Genomic DNA, 20,828 nt, shown 5'->3' on the forward strand with positions numbered 1-20,828 from the left:
AACACCAAAGTGGCTAAAAGTAGTTCTGATCCTCCAGTTGATGTTGTATGAAGTAGGTAAATGAGGTTAGAAGAATATTCATTTTTTTTTTCATGGATGTTAACAGAGGTACTTTAATTTTCTGTATGTGTGGTGGTGGTGGTAGGGGGCATGACCTTTAAGCATCTGTGTTTTTATGAACTGGCCTTCCTGAACAGGTGCGTTCACTGGTGCTCTTACAGGGCAGTGTGAATAGCAAGACACAGTAAGCACTCCACTTCTGGGCATTTTTAAAGCCAGGCTAATGCACCAGGCATCACATCCTGTCAGGCTTATAAAAGTGACCAGCTAGTATCTCTGTCCTCCAATCTTACTTGATCTTGACTTGTTTTCACTGTATCTCATCTCCTCTATTGTGAATTCTTCTCTTTCTGCCCCGAATTCCTCCCTCTTTCTGATCATCTCTGGATTTGGCCGCTCCTCTGACACTTGGGTCCTGGCTCTCCTTCTAAGGGTTAGCCTAGCTCCTCTTTGTTCCTCTGCCTCCTGTGGCCCTAACTGATGCCTGGTAGATAAGCCTTGGCCCCAAATCCCTGAGCAGGGAGGAGAGGTGCTGTGCTAGGTTATGGTGACATCATGGAGAACAAGACAGACACGGTCTCTCCACTCAGTGCATCTGTAACCTCTTCTACATCCCATCCATGGCCAGGAAGCTCTCAACTTCCTAGGACTGTCCTTTTCATTTTCTGACAACCTTATCAGAAAGCTTGAGCTGTCAACAAGCTTGAGAGCTGCCCTAAAGTCATCTGTTTCCTGCAGAGTGCTGACGGTGTGGTGTGAACTCCAAGGCAGCTGTCAACATACATTCTGCCTATCACTTGCTAAGACCAGCCCTGGAGCATGCGACATAAATTAATCACTTCCACTTCTCGACAGCACGGGCTCCTTGTGCTTTTTCTGCCTCTGGTCATTCATGCTCAGCAGATAACCGATAGCCATAGCACTCTGTGGAACATGGGCATGATTCCGGGCGAGCCAGATATAGCCCATTATCATTGCAGTTACAGTGTGTGGGCTCATTGAGAAGTTTCGGGACACTTTATCAATGAGGGAGGCTGTCCCAAAACTCTGGCATTGGGTTTTGTGTGACGGAATGGAGGTGAAAATGAAGGTTGCTGAGATAGCAGGGCCTCCTTATCTGACATATTTTCCCAGTGAGGTCAAATATCAGTGCCATGGCCATCTTCCCAGGCGGAAACCATAGAGCACCAGAGCTGGGAGACCTTGGAGGCTTTGCAGAGGGAGAAAACGAGACCCAGCAAGAGGACAGCACTTGCCCAGGATCCTACAGGGAGACAGTGTCAGAGACTCAGGTCTACAAGAAAAACAAGGGCCCCTTTGCCCTCTGCAAAAAAAAAACCAAAAACAAAACAAAAACAAAAAAAAAAAAACAACCCCCCCCCAAAAAAAAAACAGGCTTCGAGGAGGAGTAAAATCTTCAAGGATGTGAATGTTTTGCTTTTCTGCCTTTAAAACATATAAAAGGGGCAAGCAAGGAGCCAGAGATGAGCTATTTCTTTAGAATCCCAGCTGAAACATGACTTGTTATTTACATCATATGTCTGTATTTTTAAAAACAATTCACTCATTTTCAGCTTTAGCGTTTTTTTTTTTGTATGTATGTACACATGAAAAAGAAAATGACAATGATTGCTATTGGTTCCATGAGAAAAAGAACATTGTGGGAAGCCTAGCTGGCTCAGTTGGTGGAGTGTGTAACTCTTGATCTCAGGGTTCTGAGTTTGAGTCCCACGTTGGATATAGAGATTACTTTCAAAAACTTCTTTTAAAAAAAAGAAACATTGTGAACTATCAATATGATGATAGTTTTATATTAATGGCATTAATGATTCAAATAGAAAAGTCTTTGGTTCCAATAATGTTGGTTTTTGAAAATCCAACTCATTGAAGTTCATTCTGCCAAAGGTACGATGTCCAACATTTTTGTGAAGCCATTGTAAATTTGGTTTAAAATTCAACTCTTAAAGAAAACATCATTTCTTTTTCAGGTGAAAATTTTAATTGGAGCACAGCACCATGATAAAACCATGTTCTTACTAAACAAAAATAAGTAAAGTAAAAATCCTAAAGAAAAATGTACTTAGAATTAATTGTGGCACACACATACTTCATAGTTGTCTGCAAAACCACCTGCAATAGTAAATATACGAAAGTTTGTACATCCCCATAGTTAGAGTGATAAAACATTTTTTCTCTCTCTTTCTCTCTTTTCCTTCCTTCCTTCCTTCCTTCCTTCCTTCCTTCCTTCCTTCCTCTCTCTTTCTTTCTTTTACAAACCCTTGTGTTGAGGACTGACTTTCAATAGATCAGTGTGAGGGAGCTGCTGTGCTACATATGAAACACAAAATATTTTCATGACAAAACAAATGATAAAAAAAAAAAGAATCCCAGTTCACAACTCTAATTACTAGATGAGTTCCTTAATACATTCCTGAGGTCCACACGGGAATGACGAAAAATCCACTTACTCGTTGACTTACTCTATAAATATTTGTGGCCTCATTCACTCCTTTAGCAGGCCCTGTTCCAGAGGGCCACAGAGGTGAACCAGACATCTAGCTTTCACTTTCATGGAACTCCTATTCTACTCAGCAAGGGGGATGGATAATAAAGAGGAATACAGCATGTAGAGAACCTAGAACTTAATTGAATATAGAGAAAATAGAATATTGAATATAGAAAATGTTAAATGGTGATAAGTGCTTTAAAAAAATAAAGTAGATTAAAGGCATTGGAAGTTCTGAGGACATGGGGTTGCTGTTGAGATCAGGTTGTTGAGGAAGGTGTTGCAGAGAAGCTCGAATTTGGGCAGAAATCTGAAGAAATAAAGGAGCATGCCTTGGGAGTATCTGTGGGGAGGACTACAGGCAGGAAAGAAACAGTGCAAAACCCTGAGGCAGGAGTGAGCTTGCTATATATTAGGACCATCAGGGAAACCAGTGGGGCTGGAGCCAAGGGAGAGAGGTGAAGAGGGGTAGGAGATGAGGGAGAGAGATGGGGGCAGATCACGCAGGGCCTTGTACACGCTTGTTGGGACTTTGGATTTATTCTGAGTAGATGGGAGTAGCTGGAGTTTTTGAGCCAAGAACTGACATGACTGGACTCACCTTTTTAAAGGTCACTCAGGCTTCATGGTTGAGAATGGACTGTAGAAAGGCAAGAGCAGGAGCAACTCTTACAGTGCTGATGGACTGGATATAGGGAGAAGTCAAGAGGGACCCCAAGAATTGGCCTGAGCCAATCTGAGTGGACAGATGGGGTTGCCATTTGCTGAAGTGGAGAAAATACAGGATGAGCAGGCTAGGGTAGAGAGAGAATTGTAAGTTTGGTTTGGGACATGTTGAAGTTGACACATTTACAATTATCCAGGTGGGATGGCAAGCAGGCAGCTGAACATGGAGTGTGGAGTCCCAAGGGAGGAGCCCCAAGGTAGTGATAGTGATAGTGATTTGGGAGTTGTCAGCCTACAAGAAGCATTTTATTTTATTTTATTTTATTCTATTCTATTTTTTTATTTTATTTATTTATTTTGAGAGATAGAGAATGAACAGGGGAGGGGCAGAGAGACAGAAGGAGGGAGAGACTCCCAAGCAGGCTTGGTGCTGTCAGCACAGAGCCCGATGTGGGGCTTGAACTCGCAAACCATGAGATCATGACCTGAGCCAAAACCAAGAATTGGACACTTTAGTGACTGAGCCACCTGGGAACCCTACAAAAAGCATTTTAAATCTACAAGAGGCAGGAGGAGGTATTAAGCATGGTCAGAGAAGGAGGAGTGCTTTGTAAGAGGAAGAGAGTGCTTCAGGAAAGAGGGAGTTAACAACATTGTCCATTGCTGCTGATCAGCCAAGAAAGATTGAGTAGTGACCACTGGCCATGGGATTTAGCAACTTGGAAGTCATTGCTGGCCTTGATGGGCATTTTCAGTGAAGTAATGGGTACAAAAGCCTTATTTTGAGACTGAGAGGAGAGCAATTGGAGACAGGAGGTGAAGAAAATTACTTTGAAGACTTTTTCCGTCAAGAGGAACAGAGAAATGAGAGAAATGAGGCACAAGCTGGGGGGGGGGGGTGTTGTAGGGTCAAGACAGAAGATACCTCACAAAGTTTTTGGAAATGATGATCCTACCCTCACCCCAATGTCCCCATCACCGGGAGTAAAGGCCATGCCCCAGAGCTCTGTGTTCCCCTGACAGATCCCCCTCCCTCCTCCTGAACACTCAGAGCCTCATCACTGCCACCCATCTGCTTTGGAGACTTTTAGGGCGCATCTCAACAGTTCTGTGTGCTTTGGTTAAAAGAAAGATATTAATCAGATAAATACACCAAAAATATACAAGACGATTTAATACAAGCAGAATATAGAAAGACAAAATGCCCTCTGAAAGAGAATAATGGAGGGAAATGGCTTATTTTACGAGTTTGGAGAAAGCCTTTTTTAAAAAAGTGGCTTTAAAGATAAAATCTGAAGGATAAGTAATGATTCACCAAACGGCAAATGATGGAAAGATCATTGCAGGTAGAATAATACGTGCAAAGAATCTGAGGTGGGACATGGCAGAGCATATTATAAAACTAGAAGAAGGCCTGTGGGGCTGGGTCCAGTGAGTGAGGGGAACAGAGGCCTAAGAGGGACTAGAAGGAGGCTAAGGTCAGATTGTGGTGGGGTCCTGTGGACTATGTTAAAGAGGCTTTTGGTTTTGGTTTTTTATTCCAAGTGCAATGGGCAGCCACTCAATGAACAAAACATCATGTCCATCTAAATGCCAACTACTTTTATGCTTGAAAGGGAAGGAAAGCAGTCAGAAGGAAGATACTAAGCTTCATTGAGGGAAGGACAGACATGGTGTGTCTTAGCCTGGGTTCCCCAAGAAGCAGATCTTGAGCCAAGGATTTGAGTGCAAGTAGTTTATTTCATGACAGGAAGCACTTCTATGGAAGTAGGAACTGAGATAGAGAGGGAAGGAGCCAATAAAGTAGGTACCACACAAGTTACCACTGTGGGAAACTGGAGGTTAATTCCACTAGGGAGTCTGGGAGCCAGCATAGAGTACAGTGATATCCTGATATCTTCTGTGATATCCTACCCAAGGAGGGGAATTGGCTGCGGGCTGATATTAGGGGTAGGGTATTTATACTCTCATACTTTCTAGACTACCATGCTTGTGATTACAGCAGTCTCCAGCAGCCAGAAAAAGCCCCCAGGTAGAGATGCAGGAGCTGGCAGATGGAAGTCAAGGAAGCTTGCACTAAAATGGTAAGACCTGGAGAGGTATGTATGGGTGAAGCACTGATGCCCTACATTAAGTTCCACTCCTTGTTGATACTTATTCTTTGAGGTGGTTGCCAGTTACATTTTCTACAAAAAACACAAAAGGGTTTGCAGGACAAGCTACAGGCCCCACTTCTGCAATTGTTTCCAAGGTTACAATTGGTGTTCATCATTTCCTTGTGTCACTACTCATTGTACTTACTAAAAAAAGTCTATAAACCAGCTATTTAAAATATCCTCAAAGAGCTAAAGGAAATCATGAGAATGATGGATCAACAAGAAGAGATCAATACCCAGATCAATACACAGATAGAGAAGTTGAAAAGTATAATTACTAAAATGAAAAATTCATGAAAAAATAAACAGGATATTTGAGCAGCCAGGAGAAAGAATCAGCAAACTTGAAAATAGGTCAATTGAGGTTTCTCAGTCTAAGGAGCAGAAAGAAAAAACTAAACAACAATGAACAGAGCCTAAGAGACCTGTGGTATAGCATCAAATATACCAACATATGTATAATGGGAGTCCCAGAAAGAAAGCAGAGAGAAATGAACAGAAAAAAATATTTGAATAATGACCAAAAACTTCCCAAATTTGATGCAAAACATGAATATACATGTTCAAGAATCTTAATAAACCTCAGGATCCTCACTGAGAGACATTATAATCAACCTGCTGAAAGCCAAAGGTAGAATCCCACAAGTAGCAACAGAGAGATGACTTTTCACATACAAACCATCCTCAATAAGATTAACTGATAATTTTCTCCTCAGAAACCATGTAGACTGGAAGGTAGTGACATGACATATTCTAAGAACTAAAAGAATACAATGGTCAACCAAGAAGTCTATATCCAAGAAATCTGTACTTCAAAAGTCAAAGAGAAATTAAGACTTTCTCATATAAACAAAAACAGAGAATTTTTGCTAGTAGACCCACTCTACAAGAAATGCTCACTGAGATACTTCAGGTTGAAATGAGAAAACACTAAATAGTTACTTGCATCAACATGAAAAAATAAAGGTAATTACACAGATAAATATAAAAGTCAGTATTAAGGTATTCGTGGTTTGTAACTCCTCTTTTTTCCTATATAATTTAAAGATCAAATATATAAAACAACAGTTATAAGTCTTATATCAACGGGCACACAACGTAAAAAGATGTAATTTGTGACAATAACAACATCAGTGGGGGAGGAGGGCAGAGCTATATAAGAGCAATGTTAAGTATACTATTGAAATTAGTATTAACTCATAGATCGTTATGAAATAGGCTGTCAGTTGTCATTCCCAGGCAACCACCAAGACAGTAACTAAAAAATACAGATAGTAAGATAAATAAGAAAAGAATCAAAATGGTACAGTAGAAAATATCTACCATAAAAGAAGGCAGTAATGCAATGGAGGAATTTGAGGAATAAAAAAGATATGACATATAAAAAAATAGCAAACTGGCTCAACAACTGGCTAAGTAAGGCTGTCCTCAAGAGTTATTACAATAAATGTAAATGGTTTAAACTCTACAATTAAAAGACACACTTTGGCATAGTGGATTTTTAAAAATGATCTAACTATATGATGTCTATGAAAGACCCACTTTAGATCCAAAGATATAAATAGGTTGAAAGTGAAAGGATGGAAAACTGTATGTAAACAGTAACCAAAAGAGAGTTGGAATGGCTATACTGATATTGGACAAAATAGACTTTAAGACATAAATTGTAACTAGAGACAAAGAAGAAAATTATATGATGATAAAAGAGACAATATATTAAAAATATAAAACAATATAAACATATATGCACCTAACAACAGAACTCCAAAATATAGGAAGGAGAAACTGACAGAAGTAAAGGGAAAAGTAGACTGTTACACAATTGGAGAGTTCAATACTTCACTTTCTATAATGGATAGAACTACTAGAGAAAATATAAAAAAGAAATAGAAGACTTGAACAATACTATAAACCAGCTAGAAAAAGAAGAGAAACTAAACCAAAGCAAGAAGAAGGAAAAGAATAATGAAGGGCAGAGATGCATGAACTCAAGAATAGAAAAATAGAATCAATGAAATCAAAAGTAGGTTCCTTGAAAAAATTTAAAAATGGCAAAACTTTAGTAAGACTAAGCACAGAGAGAGAGACAGAAAGAGAGAGACAAATTTCCAAAAGCAGGTGGAGACAACAAACATAGCATGGTGGTTAAGAGTCTGGACTGTGGAGCCAGACTGCCAAAAGCAAAATGAAAGTAGGGACATTACTAACAACTTTACAGAGATTAAAAAAAGAAAAAAGGATGATAAGGGAAAATTGGGAACATTTACATGCCAACAAAGTAGGTAATCTAAATTAAATGGACACACTCCTAACTATATGCTATATGCTATATGCTATATGCTATATACCCCTAGAAACACATAAACTACCAAAACTGACTCAAGAAGAAACAGAAACTCTCAACAGAGCCATAACAAATAAAAAATTAAATCCATAATTAAAAGCTTTCAACAAAGAAAAGCTCAGGACCAGATGGCTTCACTGGTGAATTCTACCAAGTGTTTAAAGAAGAATTAACACCAATTCTTCTCAACTCTTCCAAACAACCAAAGAGGAAACACTTCTTAACTCATTTTATGAAGCCAGCCTTCTTCTGATAGCAAAGCCAGACACAGACATCAAGGAAAAGAAAACTATAGACCAGTATCACTATGAATATAGATGCAAAAAGTCATCAACAAAATACCAGTAAAAATATTTGAGCAGCATATACAGAGGATTGTATACCAAACAAGTTGAATTTGTCCCAAGATTAGGAGAGTAGTTCCACATAGAATGAAAAAACAAAAACTGCCATCATTTCAGTTGATGCAGAGAAGGAATATGACAAAACCCAACACACCTTCATGATAAAAAATACTCAACAAACTAGGAATAGAAGGGAAATACCTCAACATTATAAAGAGATAATAAAGGGCATCTATGAAAAACCCATTAGCATCATACTTAATGGGGAAAGACTGGATGCTTTCTCCCTAAAATCATGAACAACACAAGGATGTCTACTCAGTACTTCTTTTCAACATTGTATTGGAAGTTCGATCTGGGGCAATTGTTCAAGAAAAAAAAGGTATCCAAACATGGCAATACTCCCCAAAGTGATCAACAGATTCAGTGCAATCTCTATCCAAATTCCATATGGCTGATTTAGAGAAATCATATATAATTGCAAGGGACTCTGAATAGCTAAGACAATCTTGAGAAAAGTACAAAGTTAATGAATTCACACTTCTCAATTTTAAAGCTTAATACAATGCTATATTAATCAAAATAGTATCCTACTGGCATAAGGATAGACCAATGGAATATAACTGGGAATCTAGAAATAAATCCATATATCCACAGTCAACTGATATTCAGCATGGGTTCCAAGACCCTAGTTCCAGAAAGAATAGTCTTTTCAACAAGTGGCAATGGAGCAACTAGATAACCACATGCAAAGAATGAAGTTAGATAATATTCAAAATTAACTCAAAATGGATCCAAGACCTAAATATAAGAGCTAAAACTATAAAATTATTAGAAGGAAACACAGGGGTTAATCTTCATGACTTTGGATTTGGCAATAAGTTCTTAGACATGGCACCAAAGCATGAGCAACAAAAGAAAGACAGATAAATTGAACTTCATCAAAATAAAAACTTTTGTGTATCAAAGAGTACAAGAAATAAAGTGGATTCCAACATATGGAATGGGAGTACTTGCAAACCACGTATCTGATAAGACATTAATATCTAGCATATGTAAAGAACAACAATAACAAAACAACTCAATTTAAAAAATGGGCAAAAGACTTGAATAGACATTTCTTCAAAGAAGATATAGAAATGGCCAATAAGCACATGAAAAGATGCTCATCATCATTAGTCATTAGAGAAATATTAATCCAAACCACAATAAGATACCACTTCACACCCACTAGGATTGCTATAATTTTAAAAAATGTAAAATAATAAATGTTGGAAAAGACATCAGGACATTGGAACTCTTATTATACATTGCTGATGAGAATGTAAAACAGGGTAACTGCTGGGAAAGAGTTTGACTGTTCCTCTAAGAGTTAAATATAAAATTACCATGTGATTCAGCAATTCTAATCTCTTAGGTATATACCCAAAAGAACTGAAAACAGATGTTCAAACAAAAACTTCTACAAAGATTTCTTAGCAGCACTATTCACAATAGCTAAAAGGCAGTAACAACTCAGTATTCATCAGAGGGTAAATGGATAAACAAAATGTTGTATATCCATACGATGGAATACTATTTGGCCATAAAAAGTAATGAAACACTGACCTCATTTCAACACGGATGAATGTTGAAAACATTATGCTAAGTGAAAGAAGCCAGACACACAAAAAAACATGTCTTATTGTTATTTCATTTACATGTAATATCCAGAATAGATGAACACAGAGACAGATAGCAAATTAGATGTTAGGGGCTGGGGTAAGAGAAGAATGAGGACTGACTGTTGAATGGGTACAAGGTTTCTTCTGGGGGTTACGAAAATGTTCAGGAATTAGATAGTGGTGATGGCTGCATAGTATTATGAATGTACTAAAAACCACTGAATTATAACTTTAAAAAGGCTAAAATGGTGAATTTTATGTTATGTGATATTTACCTCAATAAAAAAATACAGCAACCAAATCCTACAGGATATCACTCTTAGGCTGGCATTTTAACTTTGCTTTTAAGACACCCTTCCAACATTCTAGCAGGCCAATAGTAGCTTCTGGTGATGCATTCCATGGGAAGATCAATGGGTCCTGTGATCATGTGCCCATTGTCATACATCTTTTTTTTAAGTTTATTCATTTATTTTTAGAGGTAGAGAGCATAAACAGGAGAAGGGCAGAGAGAGAGAGAGAGAGAGAGAGACAGAGGGAGAGAGAGAATCCCAAGCAGGCTTTGTGCTCCACACTGAGCCTAATGCAGGGCTCAGTCTCACAGACCATGAGATCATGACCTGAGCTGAAATCAAGAGTCGGCTGCCTGACCAACTGAGCCACCCAGGTGCCCCTGTCATACCTCCTTTGCCATCAAGTGGGTCCCTTGGTATAAGACAATGTGGGATCTTAGGAAGATAAGTCAGACCCTTTGTAAGATCTCATACGGTGGTGCTGACTGAGGCATTGTTGGCAGGAAAGTCAATGAGAAGCAGATGCTGGCTGCTAGAAGTTGTGCCTGCATACAATGAATTATCAAGGCCTACTGAGATAAGGATGAGGAACCAAGAGTGCGTCTTTCCGAAAAGAAGTTCAAACTCATGAAAATCTTCCTGAGATGCTCTAGGCAATGCTAGCACTTTACAGGGGGGATCCCTGGAAAAATGAGATGACTTTCTGCCTTTGTTAAAAACCAAAGCTTCCATTTGTGGTGCAACATGGTTAGCACCTTATGTATGCTGTCTCCATTGATTCTTTTGGAGGCTCTTCAAGATAAACATCCTCACTGTGCAAACGTGGGAATTATTGCCTAAAAGGCTAAGTCACTGCACTGTGATCACAGGACTAAGAGGTAAAGGTGACCGTGAACAGGGCTGTTGCACTCTGTGATTCATGATGTTTCTTTAATGAGGCTTGGCAAATACATGACATGTCTACCACAATTACCTATTTTAGTGCTCCTGGCAGACATTATTAATCAATCATGGCTTCCTTTCCCTCTGAGTCTGGATTCAGCTTTACCATCCTCTGCAAGACAGTCATTCTCAATCATAATTGGCAAATAAGATAAAAACTCCATTGTCATCCTAGCATCACACACCACACTGACTCCCTCTATCTGAACTCGCATCTCCTGAGCCAGTTTTGAGGTCTACTTTGAGCCAGCATTGAGGTCCAAGTCAATCCAGAAGACTGTTCTAGACAACGTGGCCATTTCTTACCTGGGGGGGGGGGGCCAGAACGAGATGTGAAACTGGGAAGCTGGGCACCAATTGAAGACAGAGACAAGGGTCAAGAAACTGAAAGAAATTGGAGGAACTGAAGGCATATGTCCGAGGTCCCAGCCCCATATCTGCTTCACTTCCAGAATGAAGCAAATGACTCAGGCCTGGCCAGTCAGGCCCAGTAATTTTTTTCCAAGATTTTCTTTAAATTCAAGTAAGTTAACATATAGTGTATTATTGTTTCCAAGAGTAGAACCCAGCAATTCGTCACTTACATATAACACCCAGTGCTCATCCCAACAAGCGCCCTCCTTAGTGCCTGTCACTCATTTAGCCCATCTCCCCACCCACCTCCCCTCCAGAAATCCTCAGTTTGTTCTCTGTATTTAAGTCTCCTATGGCTTGCCTCCCTGTTTTTATCTTATGTTTTCTTTCCCTGCCCCTATGTTCCTCTATGTTCATCTGTTTTGTCTCTTAAATTCCACATGTGAGTGAAATCCATTTTTCTTTCTCTGACTGACTTATTTCACTTAGCAGAATATGCTTTAGCTCCATCCACATCATTGCAAATGGCAAGATTTCATTCTTTTTGATGAGTAAGTAATATTCCAGTGTGTGTGTGTGTGTGTGTGTGTGTGTGTGTGTGTGTACCACATCATCCTTATCCATTCATCAGCCAATGGACATTTGGGCTCTTGCCATAATTTGTCTATTGTTGATAGTGCTGCTTATAAATGTTGGGAAGTCCTAGCCTCGGCAATCAGACAACAAAAAGAAATAAAGGCATCCAACTCGGTAAGGAAGAAGTCAAACTCACTTTTTGCAGATGACATGATATTCTATGTAGAAAACCTGAAAGACTCCACCAAAAAATTGCTAGCACTGACACATGAATTCAGCAAAATGGCAGGATATAAAATCAATGTACAGAAATCTGTTGCATTTCAATACATCAATAATAAAGCAGCAGAAAGAGAAACCAAGAAATCAATCCCATTTACAATTGCACCCAAAATCATAACTTGCCAAGGAATAAACCTAACCAAATAGGTAAAAGATCTGTATAGTGAAAACTATAGAACACTTATGAAAGAAATTGAAGAAGACACAAAGAAATAGAAAAACATTCCATTCCATGCTCATGCATTGGAAGAGCAACTATTGTTAAAACATCTATACTAACCAAAGCAATCTACACATTCCATGCAGGCCCGGTAACTGAAAGGAGCACATGAGCTGGGCCAGGCCCAGGGAGTTGGGTTGAAGTTTTGGGAAAGAGGCAGGACAGCTAAACTGTAGAATGTCCACTTGGTGCTTCTGTGGCCATTTTGTTGCCATGAAAGGAGCACCTGGCTGAGAGCAGAGTGAACAGTAAGTAAAGCAGAGCCAGGGATGGACAGGGCAGATTCTGGGTGCTATCACTTGAGCTCCTGGATGTAACCATATCTACAGTCATTTCCCTGCTCATTTTTTCCCCTAAGCCAGTGGGAGTTGTGGCTTTTTTTTTCTTTTGCTAGTTTCCAATGAAAAAATCCTGGTTAGCATAATCTATTTGTTTTCTATAACTGCTCTCTGCCTCAGTTATCATTTTAAAATATGTCCTTAATCTTCTATGAAGATTAAGCATCTCTTCACTTATCTTTGCTCTAATTTATTTACCCCTCTCCCCACTATTAATGCTGCATGCCAACCTACAGGCACTTTCTGGGCTACCTGCTCAAACTCCTCCAGGGTTTATGAGAGATTGGCTGCCAGGCAAGCCTCTGTGCGTCTTTTGGAAAAACCTCTTTTTCTAAGACAGGAACTATTGTGTTTGTTACCTAATGTTCCCTGTGAAGAAATCATGACATAAAATCCTCTGAGTACAGTGCCAGGAAAATGTAGGTGCTATTATTATCTCCTTTTCACGGTGAGAAACAGGGACCCTGAAAGATTAAGTTTCTTGTCCAAGATCACACAGTTAATCCATGATGGATTCAAATCCAGGGCATGTGGCTCCTCAGCTCACTGTCTACACTGAAGTAGACTGTCTGCATCCAGTAAGTGGCCATGATTGCTGTTATTAGCAATAACAATCAACTCCAACAAGGCTGATGACCTGATGGCTTTCTTATCCCTGATCACTGGCCCTTCCCCATCTTCCAATTGCCCCAAATTTGCTTTATAAAAAGTAATCTAGGGGCGCCTGGGTGGCGCAGTCGGTTAAGCGTCCGACTTCAGCCAGGTCACGATCTCGCGGTCCGTGAGTTCGAGCCCCGCGTCGGGCTCTGGGCTGATGGCTCAGAGCCTGGAGCCTGTTTCCGATTCTGTGTCTCCCTCTCTCTCTGCCCCTCCCCTGTTCATGCTCTGTCTCTCTCTGTCCCAAAAATAAATAAACGTTGGAAAAAAAAAAATTTTATAAAAAAAAAGTAATCTATAGCTGGAGGTGTGTGGGTGGCTTAGTCAGTTGAGTGTCACACTCTTTATTTTGGCTCAGGTCATGATCTCACTATTTGTGAGTTCAAGCCCTGCATCAGACTCTGCATTGACAGCACGGAGCCTGCTTGGGATTCTCCCTCTTCCTCACTCTCTGCCCCTCCCTGCTCTCTCCCTCTCTCAAAATACATAAACAAACAAACAAACAAACAAACAAACTTTTAAAAAGTAATCTACAGTTGGATGAGAGGTAAAGTAGCCATGTTAGGACTTCCAGATGGAGAGAGTCACTTAGGATGGACTCGAAGCTGTCTTGTTCCCTAGTTATCTATTTCAATACATGAAGCTTCAGAACCAGTTTATTTGGTACAATAGGAGCTAGGTCAATCCATACGTTATTACCTGGCTATTTCTGTTCCAGCCATTTGCCGGTCCAACCTGGGCACTGTGGCTGACAAGAACTGTGAGCCTAGGAGTGAAGAGATGGAGGGGCTCCAGGCCTAACTATGTACAACTTCAGGTTATTTTCAACCCCTCTCTTAACCTTACCTTCCACACCTACAAAATGGGTAAGTGTGTTAGGGGGTGTCTGACTAGAGTGATAGATCCCAAAGTGTTTTCTAGTAGTTATTTTTCAGAAGTTATGAAAAGGAGACACCACCTCCAACCCTTCCCTGGTCCAGGAATTTGGGGAACACTGGATAGGACAAACTTAAACAAAAGCATATTTACCACAGGACTTCTCAGAAACTTCACTCTGCTCCTGTGCCTTGCAACTTCTCCCAAACAGGGAGGTAGAGCACCAGAACTCCCAAATTTACTTAATGAAGGAATTTTTTCTGGGTGCACTATTTTGTGGTGGAGTTGTTTTGTGAAACAGAATTTGAGGAAAGTTAGATTAGGGGATCTGAAGATTCTCTTTCAGCTTTGAGAAGTTGTAATTCAAAATTCATTATTTTGACTTAGGGCTCTGTGGGATGCTAAACTACACCCTGAATCATGGAAAGCAAAACAAACAAACAAACAAACAAACAATTATGGTCAGTCAAGCCTAGATGGAGTTCTGCTGTAATTTGTAGAATTCCAGTTGCTGAAAATGAGACTTTGTGAGTGGAATGGATGGTAATGACCCAATAAACAGAACATTCATGAACTTGGACCAGGCTGGGCAATAGAGGGAGCTATATTGAAAGCAGATCCTGCTATGAGTTTCCTTTTTAGAAATTCCAGGATGCACAGATTACCATTTCTGTACCACCAAATTCTGGGTTGGATATAAAGTCATAAACTTCATGGCTGGAGGACAGTGACCTAGAGACTCTGAGTTGTAAAACCAAAATGGCTTTGAACTTTTGGAGAGAGGAAAACCAAATGTTTGGTGGTGTGCATGTATGTTGTCTGCAGGAAAGCAAATAAAAATGAGCAAACAAGCAACTCGCTGAACCTGCCTGGAGAAGAAATGGATTCCATGACAGCCCTTATTAGCAATTTTAAAACTGTGCACAATGCAATTGACATTCTCTTCAGGGAGCTTTCTTTATTTTCATATTTTGGTGAGTATAAAAAGTACCCATAGAAAAGGACTTCGTGGATTCTTTGTGTGTGTATGTGTGTGTGTGTGTGTGTGTGTGTGTGTGTGTGTATTTATTTTGAGAGACAGAGCATGAGAAGGGGAGGGGCAGAGAGAAAGAGGGAGACACAGAATCTGAAACAGGCTCCAGTCTCTGAGCTGTCAGCACAGAGCCCAACATGGGGCTCAAACCCACGAACCTTGAGATCATGACCTGAGCCGAAATCGGACGCTCAACTGACTGAGCCACCCAGGTGCTCCTAAAAATTTTTTTTTAATGTTTATTTATTTTTGATGGACAGAGAGAGACATGGTACAGTGGGGGAGGGGTAGAGAGAGAGAGAGAGACACAGAATCTGAAGCAGGCTCCAGGCTCTAAGCTGTCAGCACAGAGCCCGATTTGGGGCTCGAACTTATGAGCTATGAGATCATGACCTGAGCCGAAGTCGGACGCTCAACCGACTGAGCCACCCAGGCGCCCCCTCAAGGATTCATTCTTGACTGAAATCCTCCAAATCTATTTTCACTCATACTGAAGTTTCCCATCATGAGGGTTTTCAACAGGAAGTGAGGTATGTGACATTGGAGTTAGACATTTAGTCAATGAATGTGTATTGGGTGGCCACTATGTGCCAAGCATTGGGAATACAGCAGCAAACAAAGGAGTCAGAAATCTCTATCCTAATAGTGCTGCCATCCTGTCTCTGTTACTTATCAGCTGTGTCTGCTTGGCCAAGTCTCGTAACCTCTCTGAGCCTCAGCTCATGACAAAATGATCACAGGATTGCACATAATTCCAGGCTTGCTGAAAAACTAAACGTCAGATTTTTCAGGGAGAGCATCAAGCCTAGGGTCTGGTGCTTAAGTGGCTTCTAGACAGAGCAGTCAGTATTATGGCTCTTGCAGCCAGAAGGGGAGAAGGGAGTTCAGTTAGATTCAGGGAGGCTTCATTCTACAGGCAGAGGCTTTAAAGAAGGTGCAGGATGAGCAGGAGCATCTGAGAATAGTGGCTCACCTTCCCAAATAAAGTCTTGCTTTTTTGCCTGCCCATCACCCGATTCCCCCAAGACTTCCCAGCTTCACCGGTGTGGGCAGCTACTAGGCTGGTGACCTTGACCCGAGGGCCCTGCCTGCTGGTCTACATCCTCACACAGGGAGCCAGATTCCCTGTCAGACATTCAGCCCCCACTACTCTAGCCCCTTGGATATCCTCCGAGGTAACACGCGTGCCTCTATCCCAGCCTTGGGGCAGGGCAACCCTACCAGGCCCAAAGACATCCAGAGGGTGGTCAGCACAGATCTACCTGAAAGCAATTCACTCAGCACGTCCCAGGAGTCTGGAGACAGGGGTTCTTTGTCCTGCCTGCCTGTCTTCCCTCGTGCTCCTGAGCTGCTCATTTCCTACCTCTGAGTCAGGTTCTCCTTCACATACTGACGGGATGAGATCAGGCAACCCTGGGCAGTCCCCCAGTTTTGGCATTCTACAAAGTACAACTATTCCTCTCATAGGACATCTGGCAGAGATTTGGAGCCAACCAAGCTTCAGATTGTCCAACATTACCTCCACTTTCTGAACTGTTTTTCTATCAGCAAAAATGGGGTTAATAATTCCTACCTTTAAATCAAGGCTGTGGACACAACAGAAAGAACATGAATCTTGAGTCAGACAGGCTTGAGTTTGAACACTGGCACTGCCATCTGCAAGGCAAGGCACTTCCTCTCTCTCTAGATGCCTCAGTTTCCTCATCTGTAAAACAGGCATATAGCATCTAGCTTGAAGAATTGTACGGGTGAGGCAAACCATGCATCATGCCTGCACATTGCAGATGATCAATAATTGACAGCTCTTATTGTTACTGTGGATGTTATTTACTCTACAAATAAGTGCCTGATTAAAAGCTGATACTGCCCCTAATTTCCACCCCTGTGCTCACCCTCTCTAGGTCTTTGATGCCGGGGTTCCTCCTATCTTTAATCAGTGATGGGGCCTCTATGGCTGAAAGCTACATCCAGAGGGAGCTCAGTGGCCACACCAAATTCCTCTTAGGCTGGAGTCCATGGTCCATGCAGTGTTCCCTATTGAAAGGTGTGTCCTCAAATACACAGTACCCTACTTACCCTCTTCTCCTGGGATCCTAATTCTGGTTCTTGCTTTTCAGCGAGTATAAAGCCACCCTTTCTTTGCGTGATTTGAGCCTGAAACTTACCCATTAGCTCACCTGTCACCACCTTCGTCCCCATGTGCTGCTGCACAGCTCTGACTGTCTATTCAGAAGAGCATGTGGCATGGACGAGAACCAGAATCCCTGAGTCTCAGAGTTGGAGGGGAATGAATGTTACTTAGTTGAAGCTCTCTTCTGGTGCTTGAAATTTCTCCACCCTACCCTTTGCTGAGAGTACATCCAGTCTATTCTTACTTGCCTCCAATGACGGGGAACTCACTAAATGCAAAAGTGGGTAATTTTATCATCCACCCACTGGTCAATTAGCCGCCTGGCTCACTAGAAAAAAAGGTCACTCAACAGCAACAAAAAAGCTTCTCATGGGTAAGCAATTTGTGAGTCGTAGTTCCAAAGAACAATACTGTTTTCTTGTCCACCCCTGTCCCCAACTCTGAACTTTGTGGCCACAAAAAAGTGGAGATATGACATTTTCCTCTAGAATAACAAAAGTCTGTTAATGTGTCTCTTTTGTTCACCCACCCGCTAGACATTCCCGTAAGGAATCTACTTTAGATGCCCACAGAGAATGTATTTTCAATTCTCAACATAATTAGCTAACTTCCAGAAGAAGGAGAAGCATTTATGGGCATATCCTTGGCCAAATATCCTCTTCTACTTTCCAATAGGGAACCCAGAGCAATTTTAGGACACAACTCAGGGGGTAACATTGTTTTCCTTGTATAGCTTCAGAAACCAAGGCAGAGAAGCGAAGGTCACCCAACAAATCAAGGGCAAAGGCATGCACTAAATCCCAGGAATCTGAGACCTCCCAGCATAGTAATTGATCCCCTAAGATAAATGTTTGTCTTGCTAACCAGGGAAATTTACTGTGGTCTTACAGAGGGATTCTTGAGGCTCAAAATCATAAACAGGGAAACAGGCCTTGGTAATAAGTTGAGTGATTAATTGGCAGAGAAAGCTTTCAAGGGGGAAAGGATCAATGAGCTGAGGAAAAATTAAACATCCTTTAGGAAGTTTTCCCAACTCCCTTACATTGTTTTAATTCTTCATGCTCAGTCTCTTCAATAAACATTTTTTGAAGTGGGTTTTCATTTTGATTCTCAGTTTTTGCTTTTTCAGTTATTTTTCTGGCAAGGTTATTTGATCACATCTCAGACTTAGATTATTTCTCAGGCTGAATTTAACTTGACTTTTGCCCGTTGAGGCAGAACCGGCTCTAGCTTATCGGAAGTAAATGGGACCAGGAGGCCATGGAATAATCAAAAACGTAATCAGAAATAACTGAGATATAGCACGCTCTGTTTCCATGCTGGTGAACGGGAGAACTAGTGTCGAGGTCACGGGACACAGGCGGTGTGACAGCTCTGAGGGAACCACTTGAGGAGTGGACGGACTCACAGCGGCTTCCCACCCTTGAGGCAGCTCGTCAGCAGCGATGTGAGAGCTTGGGCTTTGCACTGAGACGTTGGTTCACCTTCCCAGCTGTCAGTGCTGGCTGTGTGACGGCAGCAGCTTGGGCAACCTCTCTGAACCTTGGTTTTCTCAGTCAGCTCTTGCTAATGCAGCAAGCTCCACTGGGAGTAGGGGCGGTTACTGACGTGTTAGTGTTTTCTCTGTGCCTTGTAGACACCTGGCACTCAGTCCGCATCCGCTAAATGAATGGATGGAACAAGGGTACCGTCACCAGTGCTGCCGGATTATTGTGGAGATTAAATGAGAGACTGTAAATAAAAGCTAGGACATTTTGGATGCTCCTTAAACAGTAGCTCTTACATTGCCAGACTCTGAGTGTCAGGGCTGGAAAGGAGTCTGGGTGTTGAATTGTAGAGTCCCTTGCCCTACAGATGTGAAAACTGGGACTCATATATAGATCTGTTTACTTGTTCATGCGTGTAACACAAGCCCCCCCAGGTGCCTGTAGATGTTAGGCACTGTACTGGGGGATGTATCAAGACCAAAAAAAAAATCTCTACACTTACAAAATTTACATTCTAGTGGGAGGAGACAGTAAAGGAGAGGACAAATCCATAAACTGGGATAATTATACAGCTAACAAAATGCTATGAGAATAAGAAAGCAGGTACTGTGATAGACAGGGTCTGACAGTGGGGGGGGGGCAGGGGGCTATGTTAGATGAGGTGACCAGCTGGGGCCTCTCTGATGAGGTAATGGAGGAGCAGAGACCTGAATGACAGGAAGGACAGAGTCGTACTAAATTTGGAAGCAAGTGTTCTGGAACACTGCTTCTTCCTTGGTTTATTTTGGTGTCTGCCCACCCCCCCCCCCCAGGTCTTTTTTCAAGGGGGGGGGAGGACTTTTATTTTTGACATAATTTCAAACTTGCAGAGAAATTCCAAAATAGTGCAAGGAACTCTCATCTTCTAGATTCACCAATTATTTATGTTTGTCCCACTCTCTCTCCTCTCTCTATATAAATATATAATATATACACATACTTTTACACATACACACATACTTTTTCAGAACTGTTTGAGAGTACATAATGCAAACATACTGCCCCATTACCCTATACTTCAGTGTGTATTTCCTGAAATAAGAACATTCTCTTACATAACCACCATCCGTATAAATCTTGTTGGTCGCTCCAACCTTTTGAAATTACATACATTTTTCTGGGTCCAGGATCACATGCTGCATGTAGTTCTCATGTCTCTTTAGTCTCCTTTAATCTGGAACAATTCCTTAGCTGCTGTCTTTCTTGACTTTGACATTCCTTATGAGTGCAGGCCAGCTATTTTGTAGAACGCTCCTCTTGGGGTTCCTAGTGATTCTCGAGGAGTTGACTGAGGTAATGCCTTTTTGGCAGGAATGCCACAGAAGTAATGTCATGTCCTCCTCTGTGCATTGTTGCAGGAAGCATGTGGTGCCAGACTGTCTCGATATGGGTGATGTTAACTTTGACTGTTGGGTGAAGGTGGTCTCTGCCAGGTTTCTCCATATAAAGTTACTATCTTCCCTTCTGTATGTCATTTGTGGGGAGGTTACTTTTAAGGCATAAACATTCTGCTCCTCAAACTTTCACCCATTAGTTTTAGCATTCATGCATGATTTTCTTACTCCATCTTTCCTTTTCTACTTATTAGCTAACATTCTATTGCAAGGAAGACTTTTCTTTCTCTCTCGCTTATTTATATGATAATCTAACAAACTCATCAGTTTTTATTTTATTCAACGGGTTATAATCCACTATTATCAGATTCTTCTCAGATTTGGCCCGTGGGAGGCCTTTTAAACTGACCCCTTTGTCTTTCTGACATGTCCCATCATCCTTCAAGAATACCCTTGCTTTCTGGCACTAGGTATTTCAGGCCTATCTTGCACTTTCCTGGCACTAGCCCTGGAATCAGACTTCTCT

The 20,828-nt window shown here is 41.3% G+C and overlaps 1 long non-coding RNA gene across 1 annotated transcript in view; it reads right to left on the reverse strand.

The window, feature by feature from the left end:
* LOC123606024 overlaps window positions 1–17,063 on the reverse strand; it is a 41,330-nt gene extending 24,267 nt beyond the window's left edge. Inside the window, exon 1 of the long non-coding RNA XR_006716050.1 lies at window positions 16,885–17,063. This is a non-coding gene — a long non-coding RNA (uncharacterized LOC123606024). The remainder of the gene's footprint in view (window positions 1–16,884) is intronic.
* Between the last annotated feature and the right edge of the window lie 3,765 nt (window positions 17,064–20,828).

This window comes from Leopardus geoffroyi, chromosome A2 (genome assembly GCF_018350155.1).
Source record: "Leopardus geoffroyi isolate Oge1 chromosome A2, O.geoffroyi_Oge1_pat1.0, whole genome shotgun sequence".
Taxonomy (NCBI): domain Eukaryota; kingdom Metazoa; phylum Chordata; class Mammalia; order Carnivora; family Felidae; genus Leopardus; species Leopardus geoffroyi.